The following is a 12,187-nucleotide window of genomic DNA, read 5'->3' on the forward strand; positions in this document are numbered from 1 at the left end:
TGTACCCGGCTCTTCCCGATTTACCCTAGTGCGTTGGCAAATCGGGGTAATAAGGAGTTAATGGCAGCCCATAGCTGCCACTAAATCCTAGATTAATCATGTCAGGCGTCTCCCCGAGATTCCTTCCATGATTAATCTGTAAATTACAGTTAAAAAACACACACACCCGAAAAATCCTTTATTAGAAATAAAAAACACTAACAAAGTCCCTCATTACCAATTTATTAACCCCGACAAACCCTCCATGTCCGGCGTACTCCACGGACTCCGGCGTCGCGTCCAGCTCTGCTGCATGGAAGTGACAGGAGCTGCAGAAGACACCGCCGCTCCGGTCACCTCCACGCAGCTAATGAAGGGAATAGCGCGATCAGCTGCTGTCAGTCAGGTAACTCCCGGCCACCGCTGGATCCAGCGGTGGCCGCGATTAACCTCAGTGACAGCAGTTGATCGCTATACTCACCTCAGTTGGTGCATGGAGCTGACTGGAGCGGCGGTGAGTAGCGCGATCAGCTGAGCTGTCACTGAGGTTACCCGCGGCCACCGCTGCATCCACTGCTGGATCCAGCTAACCTCAGTGACAGCTCAGCTGATCGCTATACTCATCTCATTAGCTGCGTGGAGGTGACCGGAGCGGCGGTGTATTCTGCAGCTCCTGTCACTTCCATGCAGCAGAGCTGGACGCGACGCTGGAGGACTGTGGAGTACGCCGGACATGGAGGGTTTGTCGGGGTTAATAAATTGGTAATCAGGGACTTTGTTAGTGTTTTTTATTTCTAATAAAGGATTTTTCGGGTGTGTGTGTTTTTTAACTGTAATTTACAGATTAATCATGGAAGGAATCTCGGGGAGACACCTGACATGATTAATCTAGGATTTAGTGGCAGCTATGGGCTGCCATTAACTCCTTATTACCCCGATTTGCCAACGCACTAGGGTAAATCGGGAAGAGCCGGGTACAGTCCCAGAACTGTCACATATAATGTATGCGGCAATTCTGGGCGGCTGCTGACTGATATTGTTAGGGTGGGGGGCTCCCCATAACGTGGAGCTCCCCATCCTGAGAATACCAGCCTTCAGCCGTATGGCTTTATCTGGCTGGTATTAAAATTGGGGGGACCGCACGCCGTTTTTTTTAATTATTTAATTATTTATTTCACTGCACAGTATACACACACCGGCTGCTGTGATTGGGTGCAGTGAGACAGCTGTCACTCAGTGTGGGAGCGTGTCTCACTGCAACCAATCATAGGCGCCGAAAAGCAGGAAAGCAGAGAATACGAGATTGATTAATGAGCGGCCGGCTTTTTCAAAAGAGGAAAAGCCACCGGAGTTTGAACAGCCGTGCAGCGCCGCGGCAGTGATCGGGGAACGGTAAGTAAGAGAGAGGGGGGGGAACTGACCGACAGACTGTGAGAGGGGGACAGACAAGACAGAGAGAGACAGACCGACGGGAGATAGAATGAAAAAAAAAATGACCGACATCGTTAGTAAAAAGCACAAAACGTGCGTTTTGGACATCGGAGTGCCACACAAGGTTTTCACGTAAAATCTTTCATGTATTAATCTCAAAAAGTAACATACACCAGCTCTATCTCACTATTGGGTATGTGCCCTTAACATTTCCGCCATGAAAATTCATTTTGGTGTCATTTTGGAAGGTTTTCTGGTGAGTCCGTAAAAATGGCGTAAAACTTGGACAAAATTGTTCACAGCTGTGACTTTTGAGTGATAAATGCTTCAAGGGGTCTTCCCCATGCTGATGCCATGTCATTTGAGCACTCTTCTGAGACTTTTGTGACATTTTTAGGGTTTCTACATGCTGCCGGGGGGTCATTTCACAAAAATACTCGGGTCTCCCATAGGATAACATTGGGCTCGGTGCTCGGGCCGAGTACACGAGTATCTTGGGAGGCTCGGCCCGAGCTTCGAGCACCCGAGCTTTTTAGTACTCGCTCATCACTAGTGCTCATCGTTAGCACACACAAACAGAAAAGGGCCTCTATGCAAGAACAATATATGGACCCTTTGCAGCGCAATAGCTCACCAGCTTTGGAGGTAGAAATGGGCCCACTTAACCTTTGGACCACTGCTCAACCGCAGAGGTTGCACCAATGATATGTCCGCCCTAGACACTCATACGTGATAATGATTATTTGCAGATCATGAACATGTTTACCCTTCCTGTGAGACTGTGCATTTGTAAAGTTGTGCCTATTCCTTAGCAACCATACAAGGTTAGTACCACACCAACGAGAGCATTTTTTAAAATGTATCCGGGTGTTATTGCACTAGGAATGCCCCTTGTGTCCTTGCTTCTTTTATACTGTAGACCCCCATCCCCATCAGCTTTCTACTCCTTTGAAGCTCAATATGTTTTTAGGCTTCATAGGAGATCATAACTGTCACTATGTACTGAAATACCAAAGTATTGCTGTATACAGTACAAGTCATCAAACCAGTCTAAGTTTCATGTCACCTAAGGGGACTTAGCAAAAAACCCCCTCAAAAACATAACATTTTTCTAAAACAATATTAAAAAATAAAAAGTTTGTATTGCTTCCCTTTCCTTCCCTCAAAACTTAAAGAAATTATAAATCATCAACATATTTGGTATTACCACATTCACAAAAGTCAAATTTATGAAATTGGAAAGTCATTTAACCTGTATGGTAATTGTAAAACAGAAAAAAAATTAAAATGCGACAAATTACAAAAAATGCAGCAAACGGAAATCAAAACATTGTATGTACCCCAATATGATACATTTTTTAAAATAAATTAAAAATATTCATTACCTCACCATTCCCCAAGGAGCGTTACAAGTATTCACAGGTGATATGATGCACGGATGAAGCTAAACGCTGACTGTCGGGAACTTGTAGTCACAGAAGAGGTAATGAAATCCAGCAACCATAAAAAAGTGATAGAACATTTGTTGCTATTGAACCCCGCCCAGACGTTCACGCCTTCCTGCACAAACCAGTACATAGGTATATAAAGTATGCATAAAAAAACCCGAAAAACTAAAAGGAAGAGCTACAAATGTAAATAAACATCAAGCTCAACAAGCCCATACACAGCCCCATCGATAACTTTATTTCTCCACTGGAGTGCAGCTTTTAATCCAAGGTCCCTTCCCCTACTCTTATACTCATGACCTCTTCACTTTTTAATGGTGCCATCTTGTGGCCACAGCTTCTAACTGGCCAGAAGTCAGAGGTAAAGGTCACAACTGCTCAGTGCAACTCTACGAGAGCCAGAACGAGGCCCTCATAGAGTTGCATTGAAAATAACCTTCAACTACTCCATGAAATACTGCTGGCAAGACACAAAGTGCCAGAGTTAAAAAAAGCCATACTGTATATTGTGGGAAATATAATATTAAGGTGTATAGTGGGTATGTGTGTTCATGGTCAGTGATAACACTATGGATGTCCCTATGTGTTATACTTATATGGCACCCAAATGGTAATGGGAGCCACAGTGGTATTGCTCTCTTTACCGGGAGCAATGCTATGCTTGAAAGCAATGGGGCGAACTTCATGTTGGGTACGTTTGCACACAACACTTTCTAACTCAGGCCAGAAGGGGTAGCTCAAGACCTGTTTTAAGAAGAGCTTCCCTGATGCATCCTGGCCTGTGCAGGGGCTAAGACAGACACATAAGCACACACTGAAAGTAAAACCAACAGAACAGTATAGGAGAGAAGTGCACATGGCCGCTGATGAGAGTTGAGTGCTTGAGCACCTCTCAGGGCCTAGCGCAGGAGCAGGGCACCGGGGCCCTAGACTGATTGGAAGCTTACGCCCCACCAGTGAAGCCCAGAGGGCAGACGATTTCAAGTCCCCTGTCCCAAAGAAAGTCCGAAGGTGCAGCAGCACAATAGATCCTGGGACCGCAGCTAAACAGTCGGTGCCCATCCCAGGTTCATGCTGCCTGCCAAAGGACAGACAGACAACGACACATAGGAAGAAGGTCACTGTAGGGCTTCAAGCCACAGACACCTGTACACTGAAGCACAACAAGGAAGGCCTCCAAGCCACTCAGCAAGTCGAATTCCTCACTGATACCAGGCTGACCGGACCACCGCCAACTTGTAGACCAGACTCCCGGGCCTGTATAGCCCCTCAAGTAGAGGTAAAGGAAACTACAGTCCTAGGTTGTCCAGTTATTGCCGGCATCCTTAGTACTGCACGCCAACATTACTAAACCATAGACTACTACTCCCACCATCCTCCCTGGGGCCAGAGCTCTGCCTGTGGAGAGCTCAACTATCTGAGCTGCGTTGTCATCCGCCCCAGCAGAGAAGTCCTGCAGTGATGGCTAATACTGGCCGCACACCACAGGTGGCGTCACAAACAACTACACACATCGTCCCCATCCCCAGCCTTTTATTGACACCCGGGGTCACGCAACCAGGCAAGGCCACTGCGGCATCCCAGGAGAAGCACCGCGGCCCAGTGACGAGTAACCCCCAACCCCGGGGGCGCGTCAATTACATAGAAATATGGGAATGGTGGCTCGGCTCTGCCGGACTCCACGTCGCTCCAGTTGATGGAGTGGAAGAACGGGTGAGCTCTGATGGATGATTTTATGGCCAATCTGCCGTATGGACTTTTGCAAAGAAGCTGGAAAATGAGAGAGATCATTATTCATTGAATGATGTTGTCTTACTGATAGGATATTACACAATCTCTATGGACTGTCAACATCTTATCTTCTATCTCTCCTTATAATCCACATCATCGTTCTCCTTCTGATCCTACTCACCCTTTGTATGATATTAAAGGAGTTATAGCAGATCACAGTTGGAAAATGTGCAACATTCCCACATGAGGCATCACTATGTTACCAGTGTAACTAAAGTGTGGTACAGTCTTGTCCCCAGGGGAATTCTGGGAAACGGAGAAGGACAATTGTGACCGCGGCAAGTTTTCCTAACATTGTCATCCTGTAGGCACCGGATAACCTGTCCATCCTCATGATGCCAGTAGTGATTAAGACTCCTGCAAAATGCAAGACTAGAGAAGAGTTAGTCACTAAGGAAAAATACTACCACCATACCTAATTGGGGTTTTTCTTGATTTTTGCCCTCTGCTTTTCACAAAAAAATACATACAGATTTGCCAGAACAAACATTTTTGTAATTTAATGCACATTTGGCCACCATGACATCAGTGGGCGACGCACAACAGGACGTCATTGAGGACTAGTGGGCACTGGAAGTTCCAAAGAGTGAATTCTGATGCAAGAAAGGGAGTAAGTGAGCCAGCCTATCTGTTCAATAAAGGGGTATTCCCATCTCCAAGATACTATCCCAATATGTATAGGCAAGGAAAATCCAGCAATCCAGTCCACGGAAATTCTCTTAAAATCACAATCTTTTATTCAAAATTCATATTAAAAAGTCCATGACAAAGTCAAACATGCCCAAAAGAGGACGCGTTTCGAAGACAACATGTTCTTAATCTGTTTCTTGAGTCCGGTGAGCCGGACAGAATCTCTCTTTTTATCCCAATATGTAGTATGTGTAATAATAAGAACAATGTCAAATACCTCCAATTAGAAATGTAGTATAGTTCTCCTGATTAGTTACATCTCTTATCTCATGCGCAGGGCATTGCAGCTAAGATATCCATTGTTACGACCACTCATATAGTGAGCTAGTTAGTTGCTTTTGGTCTTAACCATGGATACCTTAGCTGCAATGCCCTTCACAAGAGATGAGAGACATAGCTAATCAGGAGAACTATACAACATTTCTAGAATTATATATCTAATACAGATGGGGATAGGATCTTGGAGATGGGAATACCCCTTTAAGCTCTGCAATCCAGAGAGTTCTCAGATAGAAATAAACAGCCTTTACTAGAAATTCACTTTGGTTAAAATACATTTACATTGAATTTCTTGGCCAAATCCAAGTGTATATAGTGAATTTGAAAGAGAGATGAATAAATATTCATATATGAAGTATAGCCAGATAGATATAAAGCTAGATAGATAGATAGATAATTTTTCTTTGCCTTTACATTATTTTAATATTTACCTACAAATCTACTGTAGCGCTAACACTTTATTCAGCCACTTCCGCAATTACATTAGATCAGAGGTCTCAAACACGCGGCCCGCGGGCTGCACGTGGCCCCTGACGCTGCTTGTTGCAGCCCGCAGATCCCCTGACGATCACGGCCCTATCCTGGGTGTCGTTGCCAGTAGAGCACAGTTTAATAATTTGTGGTGCCGCGCAGAGGAGCTTTCTGCACCATACCAATGGCTGATGCCTATCAATCAGATGCAAGGAGGTGACGTCGCTGTATGACGTCTCCTCCTTTCATTTGATTGGCCGCGATCTTCACAGGGTCTGCGGGACGCAACAAGCAGGTAAGATACGTGCCCACGATCAGGACCCGTTGCGTCCCGGATACGCATAATACTACAGGGCACAAGGATGGGCACAATACCCCAAGGATGAGCACAATACTACTGGGCACAAGGATGAGCACAATGCTACTGGGCACAAGGATGAGCACAATACTACTGGGCACAGGGATGGGCACAATACTACTGGGCACAAGGATGGGCACAATACTACTGGGCACAAGGATGGGCACAATACTACAAGGATGGGAACAATACTACAAGGATGGGAACAATACTATAAGGATGGGCATAATACTACTGGGCACAAGGATGGGCACAATACTACTGGGCACAAGGATGAGCACAATACTACTGGGCACAAGGATGAGCACAATACTACTGGGCACAGGGATGGGCACAATACTACAAGGATGGGACTAATACTATAAGGATGGGCATAATACTACAGGGCACAAGGATGGGCACAATACCCCAAGGATGAGCACAATACTACTGGGCACAAGGATGAGCACAATACTACTGGGCACAAGGATGAGCACAATACTACTGGGCACAAGGATGAGCACAATACTACTGGGCACAGGGATGGGCACAATACTACAAGGATGGGAACAATACTATAAGGATGGGCATAATACTACAGGGCACAAGGATGGGCACAATACCCCAAGGATGAGCACAATACTACTGGGCACAAGGATGAGCACAATACTACTGGGCACAAGGATGAGCACAATACTACTGGGCACAAGGATGAGCACAATACTACTGGGCACAAGGATGAGTACAATACTACTGGGCACAAGGATGAGCACAATACTACTGGGCACAGGGATGGGCACAATACTACAAGGATGGGCACAATACTACTAAGCACAAGGACGAGCACAATACTACAAGGATGGGCACAATACTACAAGGATGGGCACAATACTACTGGGCACAAGGATGAGCATAATACTACTGGGCAGAAGGATGGGCAAAATACCCCAAGGATGAGCACAATACTACTGGGCACAAAGATGAGCACAATACTACAAGGATGGGCACAATACTACTGGGCACAAGGATGAGCACAATACTACAAGGATGGGAACAATACTATAAGGATGGGCATAATACTACTGGGCACAAGGATAGGCACGATACTACAAGGATGGGCACAATACTACAAGGATGGGCACAGTGCTACAAGGATGGGCACAATACTACAAGGATGGGAAACATACTACAGGGCACAAGGATGAGCACAATGCTACAGGGCACAAAAATGGGCACAATACTACAGGGCACAACAATGAGCACAATACTACAGGGCACAACAATGAGCACAATACTACAGGGCACAAGAATGAGCACAATACTACAGGGCACAAGAATGAGCAGAATACTACTGGGCACATGGATGGGCACTATACTACAGGTCACAAGGATGAGCACAATGCTACAGGGCACAAGGCTGAGCACAATACTACTGGACACAAGGATGAGCCCAATACTACAAGGAAGAGCATATTACTACAGGGCACACGAATGGGGTACATTACTGCAGTATGGGGACATTACTACAAGATGTTCGCTAAAATTACTATATGATGCTGCTAATTGTAAAAAAATATTACAAGAAGGTGATAAAATGTAAAAAAATAAATCGAAATAAAGCATGAATTTTTTTTCATTAAAAATGCTTTTTTATATACTCGTATATAAACTTAACTAAAACAAAAACGTGCAGGTTTGTCATAATAAACAAGCAAAACATGTTCAAAAAAGTGATCCAAAGGTATATAGAAAAAACTATGGAATCATTAAAAATGTCACTTTGTCCTGCAAGGAATGCGGCCCCCCTCAATTTTTTTTCTATGTGCGGCCCATACACTCAGCTGAGTTTGAGACCCCTGCATTAGATCATTAGGAAATTAAAGGGGTTGTTCACCCATATTTTTTATTGTCTAGATCGATATTATATTGAGAAACAATGTTTCTCTCAAATACCTTGTGTTGTCAATAGTGCCTGTGAGAGGCACTATTGCAGACCGCTGCTCCCCGTCCAGTGACGTACCCGTCCAATGCTGCCTCGTCACATCCGTGCAGCCGGCTGCATTCTGAGCCCATCTGCTCCCTGCTCCTCCTCCCTCCTCCCTCACAGCACGTCTCTTGCTTGCAGCGTTCTGCGAGGAGGGAGGAGGGAGGAAGGAGGGGGGAGCAGGAGACGCGCCGTGCTAGGAGGGAGGAGGGAGGAGGGAGGGGGGAGCAAATGGGCTGTGACAGCAGTGAAACACCGCTCACAGCTCAGAGTTTGGAAGACTGTAGCCGGCTGCACGGATGTGACGAGGCAGCATTGGACGAGTACGTCACTGGACGGGGAGCAGCGGTCTGCAATAGCGCCTCTCACAGGCACTATTGACAACACAAGGTATTTGAGAGAAACATTGTTTCTCAATATAATATCGATCTAGACAATAAAAAATATGGGTGAACCACCCCTTTAATACAAATACTAATATCTGTATATGAAAAGAAGCAAATCTAAATCTCCATAGATGTTATAGATTTTTATTTGTGCATGAAAGTTGTTAATATCATGCAAACATGAAAAAAAGTCTATAGATACAGTCACTTTCTGTAGAAAGGAGCAGATGATGATGATTCTGCTCCTCAGGCCTCTGGTCGCACTTGTTCTGTTTTAGGATATCCCGATCCAAATCACACATGACGGAGAGGAGAAGAGCAGGAACGTGTGATGTGTGTAGTTGGAGTTTTCCTAGATTCCTACAGCACCGTGATCAACCATACGGCCTTCTGTCTGACCATGTGCAGATGGGAGAAGGAGCAGCCGCTGCCTTCTGTCTGCACAAGGCCGAGTAGGAGAAGGAGCAACCGTTACCTTTTGTCTGACCATGTGCAGGTAGGAGAAGGTGCAGCCGCTACCTTCTGTCTGGACAAGGCCGAGTAGGAGAAGGAGCAGCCGCTACCTTCTGTCTGACCATGTGCAGGTAGGAGAAGGAGCAGCCGCTACCTTCTGTCTGACCATGTGCAGTTAGGAGAAGGAGCAGCCGCTTCCTTCTGTCTGCACAAGGCCGAGTAGGAGAAGGAGCAGCCGCTACCTTCTGTCTGACCATGTGCAGGTAGGAGAAGGAGCAGCCGCTTCCTTCTGTCTACACAAGTCGAAGTAGGAGAAGAAGCAGCCGCTACCTTCTGTCTGACCATGTGCAGGTAGGAGAAGAAGCAGTCGCTACCTTCTGTCTGCACAAGGCCGAGTAGGAGAAGGAGCAGCCGCTACCTTCTGTCCATACAAGGCCGAGTAGGAGAAGGAGTAGCCACTACCTTCTGTCTGTACGAGGCCAAGTGGGAGAAGGAGCAGCCTCTACCTTCTGTCTGTACGAGGCCAAGTAGGAGAAGGAGCAGCCGCTGCCTTCTTGTTGTCCATATTCGGTTAGTGAAGGAGGAGCCACTGCCTTTGTAGCACCCACGGGGTAAGGTGTTAACTTTACTCGTCACCGGGCTGGTGATGTCGGGTCTGGGGATGTCACGGGTGGCCCTTCCTGGCTTCGTGACCCCGAGGCGTACAATAAAGAGGGAGAGTTGGTTGAGGGAGAGAATGGATGTAGGAAATGATGGGGGTAGTAGTGGATTTGACTCGTGATGCCACCTGCGGTATGCGACCAGGGAATATCCACCGCTGCTGTCGCTGTCCTCCGGGGTGGATGGTTGTAGCAGCCTAGATGGTTCTGCTACCCACAGGTGGAGCGGGCCTCGGGAAGGATGATGAGAGGAGTAGTAATGGCGCTGGCAATGACAAGCGGACACAGTCTTTGCGGTTCCAGGTGTTTTACTCACAGTTCTTTAGACAACCCGGTTGCCGCCTCCAGGAGTACTGGACGCAAAATCGTTCAGCGATATAATGTTTGACCAAGGCGGTCGTGTGGATGTTTTTCGTCGTTTGCAGGGTGTCAAACGTACAAATATGTCTGCTATGTTCCAAACGATTAACAATATTTTGAAAGTGAACGACATGTCAACGATCAACGATTTTCAACCTATTTGCGATCGTTCGGAGTCGCACATAGGTGTTGTGGAGAAACAGGGCTCAGTGGGTGCTCTTGTCCACTGAACCAGCCACCTTTAGAAAGACAGCGTGGCTCAGGGCTCATCCCAACTGAACGCCGGCCTCCTTAACCGTGGGCGGAACACTACTCAGACAACACAGGGTGAGGGAACCACAATAATTAGACTTTATTGGATCCCCAAACGATTAACGGCACATAACCAGCAAAACACAAATGTAACAGGCAACAGAGTCTCACCCTTCTGCTGGCTCACCAGGGATTTAGAATGTCCATGCCTCAGAGGTTCCAGGGCTATTTACTCCACTCCAGCAGCACCCCGCTTTTGGCGGGCACCCACCGAGAAAGGAATAATGCCAGATGTAGGAAGCTGTCTAAGGTCTGCAAAGTCTGTAGCAGGTGACTGAATTGTCCCAACCTGAGTGTCCTCCTTAGATAGTCCTGGCATGATGATATAATCCTGGCAGCCGGAGTCGAAATCCCTAGACTGTGGATATGGTCTCCAACCGGAACCGGAGTCCCTAGATTTAAGCCACAAGGTATCCTGATCCTCTAGTCAGCTACTAAGAGCTTAGACTGGGTCCATCAGCATTCATCCACTTTCATCAACCCTGGTGGCTTAAAGAAGTCCTCTCTTATAGCCACAGCCCTCCCTCTGGACACACTGCGTCCTCATCGATTGGTTGGACAAGATCGCCTCTCCCATTGGATGAATCTCAAGCTGCATGGACAATGTTCATCCAAATGATGTCTACAGAAAGACTGAGGGTATACATGTAGTCTGGAATGCACAGACTAGACAATGACTACTAAGGTAAATACATTAGCAATACACAACTACAATACAATGATTACTGGAAGAGTCTGGAAAAACAATAGCTAAGCAAACATGAGATAGCACACAGAAGAACAATGACGTCTGGCTGAATTTTAAGAAACTTTAACCCATGAGAGGCATTGGGTGTCCATGTCGTCACATTCCTCCCCCTTCTTAATATTAGCCAGACATGATAGGCTTTCGATCATCCTTCTCCTCTTGTCGGGAAAGCCCATCCGCATTTCTATGGTTCTTCCCTTGTTTATGGGAGATGGAAAAATTGTAAGATTGTAATGCCAGACTCCATCTGAGCAAGCGTCCGTTGTCCCCGGCAGTGCGATTTAGCCAACTCAATGGATTGTGGTCAGTGAGGACTGTGAACTCATTGCCATAGAGGTAGGGCTGCAATTTTTTCAGAGCCCAGACTATGGCCAGGCATTCTTTTTCTATGGTGGCGTAAGCCCTCTCTCGGTGCAACAGTTTCCGGGAGAGGTAAGCTATCGGATGTTCCTCACCGTTGTCCCCCACTTGGCTAAGTACAGCTCCTAGTCCTGTGTCCGATGCGTCTGTTTGGACGATGAACCTGCGATGGAAGTCAGGTGCAGTCAGGACTGGGCTCTGGGCCAGCCGGTCTTTCAATTGGAAGAACGCAGTTTCACATTCTGGGGTCCAGATAAGGTTACGGGCATATCTTTTGGTGGTGAGGTCAGTGAGCGGTTTTGCTATGGTACTGTAATTGGGGATAAACTTTCGATAATAGTTTGTAGTTCCTAGAAACGCGCGGACCTGTTTTTGATTGACTGGGCATGGCCACTGGGTAATGGCTTCTACTTTTGCAGGTTCGGGACGAATCCACCCACTTCCCACTCGATGTCCCAGGTATAGCACTTCGGCCATCCCCATTTGGCATTTGTCAGGT

The 12,187-nt window shown here is 46.6% G+C and overlaps 1 protein-coding gene across 2 annotated transcripts in view; it reads right to left on the reverse strand.

Annotated features, from left to right (window-relative positions):
- Positions 1-2,883, reverse strand: part of HSDL1 (hydroxysteroid dehydrogenase like 1) — a 36,284-nt gene extending 33,401 nt beyond the window's left edge. Inside the window, exon 1 of one of the 2 annotated variants that reach the window (XM_075326828.1) lies at positions 2,796-2,883. The gene's annotated coding sequence lies outside the window, so the exon portion shown is untranslated. The remainder of the gene's footprint in view (positions 1-2,795) is intronic. The other variant, XM_075326829.1, reaches the window with a different exon arrangement.
- Between the last annotated feature and the right edge of the window lie 9,304 nt (positions 2,884-12,187).

The sequence above is a fragment of the Anomaloglossus baeobatrachus genome, chromosome 10, assembly GCF_048569485.1.
Source record: "Anomaloglossus baeobatrachus isolate aAnoBae1 chromosome 10, aAnoBae1.hap1, whole genome shotgun sequence".
Classification (NCBI taxonomy): Eukaryota; Metazoa; Chordata; class Amphibia; order Anura; family Aromobatidae; genus Anomaloglossus; species Anomaloglossus baeobatrachus.